Here is a 12,053-nt window from a genome sequence, read left to right on the forward strand (position 1 = left end):
TTATTACAGGATATTGAATAAAGTTCCCTGTGCTCTACAGTAGGACCTTGTTGTTTACCATTCTATATGTAATAGTTTGCATCTGCTAATCCCAAACTCCCGATCCATCCCTCTCCACCCCTCTCCCCCTTGGCAACCACAAGGCTGTTCTCTATGTCTCTGAGTCTGTTTCTGTTTCGTAGATAATTTCATTTGTGTCATATTTTAGATTCCACATATAAGTGATATCATATAGTATTTGTCTTTCTTTTTCTGACTTACTTCATTTAGTATGATAATCTCCAAGTCCATCCATGTTGCTGCAAATGGCATTATTTCATTCTTTTTTATGGTTGAGTAATAGTCCATTGTGTTATATACCACATCTTCTTTATCCGTTCCTCTGTTGATGGACGTTTAGGTTGTTCCCATGTCTTGGCTATTGTAAATAGTGCTGCTATGGACATAGGGGTGCATGTATTTGAGATACTCTTTAAACAACTAGAATGTCTGAGTTTATTCTTCTTTGACTCTCTTAGTTGGAATCAAAAAGTAGAACATGGTTCTCCTGTCATAAGACCCACATCTTTCCATTGTCTCTCTTATCTGTCATTTGCCCCGTCTAGGTAGCTCTGATAGCAGCTGCTTATCTCCGTGCTGTCTGGGAGGGAGGACTTGCTCCTGAGTAAGAGGAAACAGACCCCAGGCTTATTCACTCTTATAGTCTCCAATGTGGAAGTAGGCTCTGAGAGATGGAAAGAGAGTTTGTTCCAGTAAGTCCAACACAGGCTTATTTCCTTTCCTCCCATAGCAAGGGTAGAAGAGGAGGCTTTGGAGGTGGGGCTGCCTGAGTGACGTGGGGGAGGAGCTGGAAGAGCTGGGTGACTCCTGCAAACGCTAGTTATCACCTAGTACTGTCCCACCAACAGGTATCCCTGGGCCCATCCGTCTGCTTGCCTTCATTCCTATGCATGGTGCCTCCACACTGTGTGGCTTCCAACTTAACTAGGCTCTTGACCGAAAATTCTTCTACGGTTCCCAAGCTAGGTCTTTCTCCCAAGACTTACTGCTGCTGTGTCAATGTTTCTCTACTTCTGGATGCCTCCAACCCTACCACTTTCCTTCCTACTCTCAGCAAAAGACCCTGCCAGGTACTTCATAGAGGAAATAGAGTCCATCCAGTTTCCTTCCATCAAGTCTACAAAGGCGAGTTTACCCACATTCACCCACAGACGTCCTATCCTCCTGCCTTGGAATATAGGAAAATGTGACCCTCTCCTATATGAGTTTAATACTGTGTCTGTGCTCTGCATTGCATTTCTTCCCTGTATCTCCCACCCAACCCTTTACTGGCTGCTTCCTGTCAACATTTAAATGTGCTTGAGCCTTTCACCTCTGTATAAAAATGTCTCTCTGCCCCTTACCTTCTTCCATTTCCTGTCCCCTCTCTCCTCAGGCACTCAGCTAGAGGTCTTTTAAAAGTTATCTGTGACTGTTGCCTTCATTTTCTCACTTTTCTCTTACTCTTTTGTCCACTGAAATCTGACTTTTTCTCTTGTCGGCCCATAAAACCATAAAACTGCTAGGGCCATCCACCGCTTATGTGTAGGCAGTGTCAGTGGACACTTTTAAGGCCTTTGGCAAGAGATCCCCCGGGCAACATTCGGAACTGTTGACAAGGTTCTCCACCGTGAAACACTTTTATCTTGGCTTCTATGACATTGTACTTCCCTGGTTTTTCTCCTACTTATCAGATTGCGTCTTTGAAATCTTTGTGGTTTTTTTTTCTGTTCAGCCCTTAAGATATTGGTGTTCTTAAGAGGCCTTCACCTTTCTCACTCAACACATTTTCTCCCCAGTGGTCTTCAACCCACCTATGTGCTGATAACTGCCATTAATGTGTTCAACAAATAAATATTGAATTAGAAACAAATAGCATGAAAGATAAACCCATTCAAAAGCTGGATCTTTGAAAAGACCAACAAAATAATCAACTCCTTTTGAGCCTGAATATAAAAAAAAGAGAAAGAATAAAGACACCTAAGATTAGAAATAAGAAAGGTGATATCACGGATACAGAAGAAATGAAAAGGTTCATAAAAATTTCTACATCCAACTCCTATGGTAATACATTTAAAACCCTAGGATGAAGGATGATTTCCTGTTATACTGGGTTGGCCAAAAAGTTCGTTCGGGTTTCTCTGGCACATCTGTTGGCCAACCCAATAATATAATTCATCAAATTTGACTCAAGAAGTAGAAAATTTGAATAGGAGAAAACTTCCAATAAATGAGATTGGAAAAGTGGTTAAAGAGGCACCATTGGAAAAGGCATTGAGAAGAGAATGTAACATAGTTGAATTCTGCCTCACCTCTAAAGAAGAGGTAGTTACACCAGTAGTTAAACAATTCCAGATCCTTGAAAGTGGTAGAAACCACCTCAACTCATTGCATGCAGCCAGAATAAATATAGTATAAAGACCTGAAAAGATAGCACTGGAAAGAAGCTTAAGCTTTACCTCACTAGTGAATATAGATGCAAAAATGTTAAAATATGTATGAGAAATAGGACCTTGCAATCAAAAGAATGATCAAGTAAAGTTTATTCTAAGACATATTTGGAAATCCATCAATATACTATACTAAATGAACAAATTAAAGAGAAAGTAGCATTGGGCATAGTAGATTCTGAAAAGACATTTAGGATCCATTTATAATAAAACTCTAAAATATAGGTAGAAGAAAGGGACTTGAATATAATAAATATAATACAGACCACATTCCCCAAGCCAACAGCAAATATTAAACCATTTTAATTAAATAGAGAAATAATAGCATTTCAGTTAAAATCAGGAACTAGGCAGGGATGCTTGTTATCAGCATTATTATTCAACATTGTTTAGAATGTTCAGGTGAATTCAGTAAAAGAAGGAATGAAATAGATGGTATAAAATTAGAAAAGAGAATACATAAATACATATTTTTGCTGATAAAATGATTACACACCTAGAAACCACAAGAGACTTTTGCAAGAAATAAATAAGACCAATAAATGAGATTGGAAAAGTGGTTAAAGTTGAGCCATCATATTTTGTAGTTGCTATTATTGATGAACAGTATTTCATTATATGGACACAACAAATTTTATTCATTCATGCTTCTGTTGGTGGATACTTAGATTGTTTCCATTTTATTTTTGTTGTTATTGTGAATAAAGCTGCTATGAATAGTGTATACAAGTCTTTGTGTGGACATATGTTTTCATTTTTCTTATGTATCTAGGATTGGAATGGCTGAGTTGAGAGAGTACATACTGTATAATTCCATTTGTGTAAAATTCTAGAAAATGCAAACTAAAGTATATCGACACAAACAGATAAGCAATTGCCTAGGTTTGGGAGCAGATAGAGGGGTGGATTACAAAGGGTTATAAGGAGACTTCTGGTGGTAGTGGTAAAATTCTGTACTTTTATTGTGGAAATAGTTTCATGGGTGCAATTATCTGTTAAAAATTCATCAAATCATACGATTTAAATGGGTGCAATTTATTGCACATAAATTCTACCTCAGTAAAGATGATAAAACACATATTCAGTGTTTTAGTTATTACAAACTAAATTAGTTATTAGTTATAACTATGTTAATATTGTTTACTTTTAAGCTGGGTATTTTGCTATTACCGTATTTCCTTTTTTATATACATTTTTGTTCTGCATGTAGTTAATAATTGCTTTTTTAAACTTGTGACGTTTTCCCTCAGCATAATGAATGTCTTCCACCATTTTCTGAAGTTCTACAAAATGTTTCTTAACATAAATTTGCACATGAAAAATCTGTCCAATAGTATATCATTTTCCTGAGGACATTTCTCCTGGAGTCATCCATGCTCCATCATGGATGGAGATTGCTTACTAATTTGCCCACATACTGGTCTGCAACTTTTTTCCATCAGTGTCTTGGGATTTGCCTTCATCTCTCTTTTGAGTATTGGACCCTCTCTTTCCCACCTTCTTCACTTTTGGTGTGGCATATCTTCCAGGAGTTTCCTTAGACATGGCACAAGAGAAAACGTGTATTTTTTTAGATTTTGAGTGTCTGAAAATGCCTGTATTCTACCCTTATACTTGGCTGATACGTTAGCCGAGTATGCAATTCTAAGTTGAAAATAATTTTCAATAAAAAAAAATTGAAAATATTGTTTCACTATTGCTTTTGAGATATCTGATGTGATTTTTATCCCCTAATCTTCAATCGAGACCTTTTCTCCCTCTTCGGGAACAGGATCTTCTCTGGAATGCTGAAATTCCATAGACATTTGCTTTGATGTGGATAATTTGCACTTATCATGTTGGTACTTTGGGGGCCTTCTTCATTTGGTGACTCGTGACTTTCAGCTCTGGGGAATTTTGTGTATTATTGATGTGATAATTTTGTCCTTTTCCTATTCTCTGTTTTCTCTTCTTAGAATTCCTATCTGTTGGTTGTTGGACCTATTGGGTCTACCGTCTAATTTTCTGTTCTATCCTATTTTCCTTTTACTTTCTTTCTCCCATTTCTCAGGGAGATTTCCATTTTATCTTCCAACCCTTTTACTAACTATAAAAAAATTTACCTGCCAAATTTTTAATCATCAATAAATCTTTATTGTTTTACAATTATTGTTTTAAAAAAGTGTTCTTATTTTATTTTCTTTTGTCTTCTCCTTAGAAGAAAGCTTTGTGAAGTCGGTGCTTTTTATTAATTTTGGTCGCTACTATATTGCCTGCATGTAGAAAAACGTTTGACACACTATTCACACTCAAAAAACATGTGTTTAACACATAAATTGGCCTCCCTGCAGATGTTAACTAGAGTCCTCTGAAGTTGTCTTTGGCTCCCAGTTACTGTCTATTTTGTGTTTGATTGTTTTAGTCTCTCTTATGCTGGAAGTTTTCTTCAAATGTCAGAGGATCTTTTGCCTGTCTGTTTGTATTTGAAAGTGTGGTTGGTTCCTTGACCCTAGAATGAGGACTGCTGGGGTTTCCTCCCCACCCAGCTTCACTGGGTCCGGCTCACAGGGCTTGACAAGTGGTGAGCTTCACTGCTGGACCAGTGGATTTTTTAATCAGTAACACTAAATACTAGTAGCTGTAGATATTTGCTATTAGGGGTTTGAGTTTCTTGAAAGGACAATATCTTCATTTACTAACCTACTTGGAGAAAGTATGGGGTGGTGAATAACTATTGGTCAGAGGAAGAGGGAGAGGAGGCTCCCTGTTCAGTATGTAGACTTTTTACTTAATCCCCATGGTATCACCCTAGACGAGAAGGGCTTTAAATTATAAACAATTGGTCAAATCCAGCCCACCGCCTGTTTTTATAAATAAAGTTTTATTGGCACACAGCCCCACCCATTGGTGTAAATATTATCTATGGCTGCTTTTGTGCTACGATGTCAGAGTTGAGTAGTTGTAACAGAGACCATATGGCTTGTGAAGCCTAAAATATTTACTATCTGGATATTTACAGGAAAAAATTTGCTGACTCCTGTCTTCAACCTTCATCTCCATCTCTCTATGTCTGGTGGCCCCATGTCCAAAGCTTCTGTAGTTCATATTCTCTGGAGACTATACCTCCTACTTCCTAAAGGGGAAGAGAAAAGATGGTTGCTTAACTGTGAGAAAGGAGTGAGAATGGATATCTAGGAGTTTGATTTCTTCTTGTCCGTGCTTTTATGCAAGCCTCATGGTTTCAGCACTCCCCCACAATCTCTTACAGGCTCTGGTACCACCACTTTATTATTTCCTAAAAGGTTCTTCAGGGTGATGATTGGCAAATACTCTGTGAGCCTCTTAGTTTGAGTGTCTCATCTTTTAAAAGTCATTTTCCATGTCTTCATTCAGTCTCTGTCTTCATATATTTTGGTTTAGGGTTCAAGGACGTCTCATAGTTTTACTTAAATGTGTTTATGTTTCTTATTTTATTTGTTGACCTAAGGTGATAGAAGTATCTTAAAGTTCAAGTAGAAGTATAAATTTCTGATAAGAGCAAAAACAAATAAACAAACAGATCTCAGAACTCACTGTAAATCCACTATGATAAGAGCAGCATGAAATTGGCATGAGTGTATTGATAGTGATCCATTTAAAATGGATCAGTGAATCCAAAGAGTGAATATAGTAAAGGATCTCAGTATGTAAGATAATTTAATATATGAGTGTTTTGTCAGGGCTTTTTGTTGCAGACAACAGAATTCACTCTAGGTAGTTTAAGTGAAAGGAAGCTTCTAGAAACTATCTGGGAAGATGAAAGAACAATGGTTGGATGCTATGCAGCCAGGAAGAAGGTCCAATCATACCCCAGACTTTTCAAGCAGAAGTGTCATTGCTGCTACTCTTAACTGCTTGGTGTTTACAATATAAGAACTTGAGAAGCCTTTCACAGTCACTCCAGGATAACAAAATACCTGCTCTCCTTTGCTTACCAGGGAAATGAGGTCCCCTGTGTGCAGCTCAATATCGTGCTACCCTGTCAGCTCCAAGACTGGCTTGGGTGTGTCTGCCCAGTGGAATGCACATCACTTATGGAGCCTTAGGGCAACTGATCTGAGAATGTAGGATTTTAGCCTTCCAGACTCTATAACTATAAGAAGGTAAAGCCACACCATAGTTAATCTTCCACAATGACAAAGGCAGTGTGACAGCACATCAGAAAGAAAATAGCCTTGGACCCCTATCCCACAACACTAAAAGATCCAGACAAAAAAGGGAGGATATAATAAAATTTGAAAAAAATCCACGAGGACCAGAGACTTAAATGGAATAAACTTAGCAATGGAATTCTTATAAGTACATCTTAAACTACCTCCTTAAGCAAGAGATAAAGTCCAGAAACTGTAGAAGGAAATATTCTGACTACATAAAAGTGAAATGTTGATTGCAAAAAAAGATGGCACAAGCCATTGTTATTCCTAGTGTGGGGGGCGGACCAGAGCCAATCTATAGTGTGCTACCAGCCAACGTCTTGGTAAGTGCACAGGCTGAGAATAAGCATTTATAAACTTATGCAGCAGTTTAGCACTGCCATGACATCCAAATGTGTGATTTTGTATTGTATGAAACATCGATCTGCTACGGATTCGAAATTGTAAAATACTGGTGCTTTGCCACAGAGACTTTGAGATGCACTGCCATAAACAAAGTACATATACGTGTATGAGCTCTGGAAAAAAGTTATTTGCAATGCAGCTGACAAAATATTAAAATCTGTAGTATATATGAGTTATACAATTGACATGAAAAAATGAAAGAGTGGACCAACGGATTAGCTGTAATTCAGAGAAGTGAAATCCAGATGTAAAATCATATGTCATTTGAATTCATGAGTGGTCAGGGCGATGTTTTAGTCTTCAGACTTATAAAAATTGGAAAGAGCCATAATGCCTATTGCTAATGCAGGTATGGGGAAATTCTTACACATTGCTAGTGGAACTGTGAATTGTTACCACCTTTTCAGGAAACAAACTTGCCAGCACCCATAAAAATAAAAATAAATTGAACGTAATTCTTGACTCAGCAGTATTCTTCCTGGGAAACCTATCCCATCAAAATAAAAGCACTTGTATAAGTAAGCATATCTGTTCAAAGATGTTTATTGCAGCCTCATTCGTAGCGGCAAAAACCTAGAAACAAAGGGCATATCAGTAATAGGGGAATGGTTGAAGAAATTATAGCCCATCCACCCCTGGGAATCTTATGTAGCTATTAAGAAGGATGAATTAGAATTATACCAATAACCTTGGCAGGATTTTTGTGAGGTATCCTTGAGTGAGAAAAATAAGATGCAGAAAATGTTTAATATGATCTCATTTTAATGAAACCATCAATGGAAAAAATGCTGTATGTGTTTTTACATCTGTATATATGTTAAAATATACTTATGAAAAAATGGAGAAAAATAAAAATATGTATAAACTAGGTTGTTAACATGGGTTATTGTGGGAGGTGCTGGTGAAGATGTGGAGATGCAGGCAGGAGTCAGAGGGGAGGCCAGAGAAAGCAAAGACTGTATTATAAATCCCATCATGCATGGGAAGGTTCAGTTTATGTAAAAGTGTCCGTTTGGTGTATACACATAAAACATTTTTTAACACAATCTTTACAAAAGATGAGTTAGCTTTGTAAGTACTACCTTGTAGAGATGACCATGATAAAATGACAATAAGATAAGTCAATAAGGAAATCGATCAGGAAATCAATAAGGAAAGGGTTAATATCTTGGTAGAAAATTGTTCAAAGGACATATATAGCAATTCAATAAAAGATAAGTACAAATCACCAGTTACCATGTGAAAAATGTGCAACTTGATCAATAGTCAAAGAAATGTAAGTGAAAATCCTATGAGATGTTTTTGTCACATGTCCGGATTTGAAGTATTATTAAAACTGGTAAACCTTGGATTGAGGATGGCATTCTCAAGTATACTTCCAGAGAGAATAAAAATTAAAACAAAGTTTGGAGGGAAATGTCTGTAATATGCTTCAAAACATGTCTTATGGCATTGATGTTGATTTCCCTTCTAAAATTTCATCCTGTCAATGTTAAGCATGTAAGAGGGAAGAGACTTTTTGTCTGTGAAAGGATGCCTATCAAAAGATGTTACTAAATGAATGAAGTAACAGAATCCCAGTTTTATGTATAGTAATGAAACATTTAGAACTGCCTAAACATCCAACAGAAAGGAATTAGTTAAGTAAAGAACATAAAACCATATAAAAATATCTATTGTTATAGAAACACGCTTATGACAGGTTGTGATTAAAGAAGACAGGTGAAACAATGGTGTTAAAGTTTTGCTGATTTTCAAGTCAAATATTATACATCGATATGTAGAAAAATGGAAGAGACAAACAGAAATGTTAAAAAGTAATGGATGATGGGATTGTGGATAACGTCTTGGTGCCTTTCTGTGTAGTTTCCAAGTTTTCTGCTTTGAGCAGTAGTTTTAATTAGAAAGAAGAAAAGATGTTACAAACGCGTTAAAAGGCTATAAAGATTACCATCTTCTGCAGTGCACTCGGAGGGAGGGAGGGAGGTGAGCAGGTGGGAGCACCGTGCCCTGTTGAGGAAGAGAGCTGGCCGCCGAGCCCTGCCACTGTCCCAGCATCAGTTTGCCATATGAATGCTAACCTGCAGCTTTCAAAGCGGGAGATGTTATCAAAGGTAGGTCATTAGTTAATGGCTTGGAGGTTTTTCCCGAAGTCCCTCGTGGGCTGCTATAAATGATTGGTAACGTCATTATTGCTTATACATTTGTGGGCCAGCCTAGTATTGCTTTATCAGCACTGACTCAGGGTTTTTATAGGTAAATGGCTCTCAACTTGGGGTTCCCTAACCTCAAGAGGTGCACAATGGTGGTAAGCTCTCTGAACTATACTTTATGTACATAAAAGTGTCAGGAAAATGATGCGTTTACCCTTAACAATACTGTACGGGCTGACAAAGCCTTATTTTAATTGCCTTGGCTTTTTTTTTTTTTTTTGCTTTTAATAGAATATACAATTTTCAGTTGATACATTGTAAAGAATTGGTGGTTAGAATGGTTTTTGATAAATATATACATTGGGAAAGTTGATTTTTTACTAAATTAATAAAAGTTGGGGTTTTAGAAAAGCCTTTCAAACCTGGAATCAGATTGTTTTCCCTGGCTCTAGGATTATTCTGATAGTTGTATTTAATATCCAGGCTCAGCCACACTACTTAAAGTTGTATTTTAACCCCCCTTATAGATATGAACTTCAGCAACAACTTGATGTGATATTTCTGTAAGAGAAGAAACCATAGGGAAGATCTCATCTGACTTAGCAGACATTCTCTATTTTCCAAATGGGCAACAGAAAGACTCACAAGGTCCTGATTACTGAGAGAAAGAGGCTGCCAGAACCCACATTTTCTGTTTCTTACTTTTTCACTTCTCCTTGGGCTCTGGGGTTATTTCCCTAGAAATAACAGGCATGTAGAAGGTGACAAACACTCATGCACACACATGGAAAATCAAAAAGGGTTAGGGGGAGATAGAGAGGGAGGGAGAGAGAGATTTCTTGTATATAGCATGATCCCGTGTAATTCTTTCTAGACTTCTGTGAGGTTGTTGCTGTAATTAGTTCTTTTTAAACAGGAGAAGTGCTGGAGCACAGAGAAGTTAAACAACTTGCTTAAAATCACACAGCTAGTCAGAGGCAAAGCCAGGATTTGAACTTGGGCAGTCTGAATCCAGAGCCTTGGTCTTAACCCCTGTCATAACAACATCACATTCCTATACCCTGAAAAAAGAAGTCAACCTGGAAGCACTGTGAAAACAGCTCCTTAATAAAGTGACTAATTCTGGCAACTGGCCCAGAGAGGAGATGGGAAACCTATTTAGTTTTACTTCCATGACTGATACATATCTTAAAACTGAGTTTCTTGCTAGAAGATTTTAAAAATTTTAATTGTAAATGCTGAGGAATTAAAAAACAACAACTAGCTGAAAATTCTGGCTATTGTTCATCATCAAGCATATTATATTTTAAAGAAAGTATTTTTAGCCAATTTAGCCCCTGAATTACATTAGTAAAGCCTCAATCCAGCCAATTGGGGTTTTAAAAACATTGTCTGCTCTTGGTCTATTCTGTAAGTGGCCAAAACAGAGAAAGAGTTTTCAATGTACTTCCTTTACTATTTTCTGAGTGTTTTTGAGTTATGTGAAAAGTGCTGTGATGTTTCATCTGTAGGAGATTTAGCACTGGAAATAGTATTTTGACAGTCCAGAAGAACCCTTCTAGATAGAAGTATAGATTTATATCTCAGACTTCCAAGCAAAACTTTCAATAAATGAAAAGAAAAAAATCAAACAAACAGTTTTAAAAGCGAAAATAGGATGGCTGGTGGCTGGTTAGTGTATGTTTGTGTGTTGGGGGTTTGGGGGATGAGAAGGGCCGATGGGCAGAGCCTGCTCTGTTGATTTCCCTAAGTCTTCATTTGGGACAGCCAGGTGCATCAGTATTATACAGCATTATAAAAAAACTGTATTGAAGGATAATTGATTTACAGTGTTGTGTTCATTTCTGCTGTACAGCGAAGTGATTCAGTTATACATATATATATATATATATATATATTCTTTTTCATGTTCTTTTCCATTATGGTTTATCACAGGATATTGAATATAGTTCCTGGTGCTCTACAATAAGACCTTGTTGTTTATCCATCCTATATATAATAGTTTGCTACAGCATTTTTTTTAACTGAAGAAATGAAAGAGTTCCCAAGTGCAGCCAACAAAAAGCCTTCATCAAGTCAGTAGAACTTTTCAATCAAAATGACAACAGCCTCTGGTCTGTCTCTTGCTGGAAATACAAAATGTGTAGAAGGGGCTTCACCCTCTGGGCACTGACCACAGAGTCCAATATTTTGTTATAATTTTGTAAAAGTCAAAGATCCAGCCACTTTCATGGTAAACATGGCCTTTCCAGCATCCTCTGTAAATGGTACTTGACTCTTGTTGAAGGCATTCTTATTGTCAGGCTCTGATCCTGTGAAAGCCCTTCCTGACAGCATCTGTAAAGGGCTTGATGAATAAGGGCTGGATCCAAATGTGAGGACCCAGGCTTTTCTGGGCTGTCTCCTCCGTGAGCCCTCCCAGCCTCAGCCTGCTGCCTTCCCCGTCCCACTTCTGTGAGCCCAAGATGGCAGTAAGGCACAGCTCCACCGTCCCTTGTCATCTTCTTCGTCAAGGCCATCAGTGTCCTCCACACTTACGAGTTCACCAGCCCTTTCTCATCCCTCATCTTACCTGAACCATCAGCAGCATTCCCCCTCTTGCTTTGAAAACAAACACCACCCTCTCTTCATTTTCCTCCAGACCCACTGGATGTTTCTTTCTCTACTGACTAGATCCCTATCATCTTTCCACCTCACATGCGGAACTCCTTCAGAACTCACACTTAGATCTCTTATGGTCTCATACATTAGGTGACCTCACTCTGTCCCATGGCTTTAAATACCAACTCTATCCATGACTCCCTAATTTATATTTCCAGTCTCTCCTAAACTCG

The 12,053-nt window shown here is 37.7% G+C and overlaps 1 long non-coding RNA gene across 1 annotated transcript in view; it reads left to right on the plus strand.

Moving 5' to 3' along the window:
- The window catches only part of LOC133079484 (uncharacterized), a 254,696-nt gene that overhangs the window by 39,537 nt on the left and 203,106 nt on the right, over nt 1-12,053 (plus strand). The window lies entirely within an intron of this gene.

The sequence above is a fragment of the Eubalaena glacialis genome, chromosome 19, assembly GCF_028564815.1.
Source record: "Eubalaena glacialis isolate mEubGla1 chromosome 19, mEubGla1.1.hap2.+ XY, whole genome shotgun sequence".
In the NCBI taxonomy this organism is placed as follows: Eukaryota; Metazoa; Chordata; class Mammalia; order Artiodactyla; family Balaenidae; genus Eubalaena; species Eubalaena glacialis.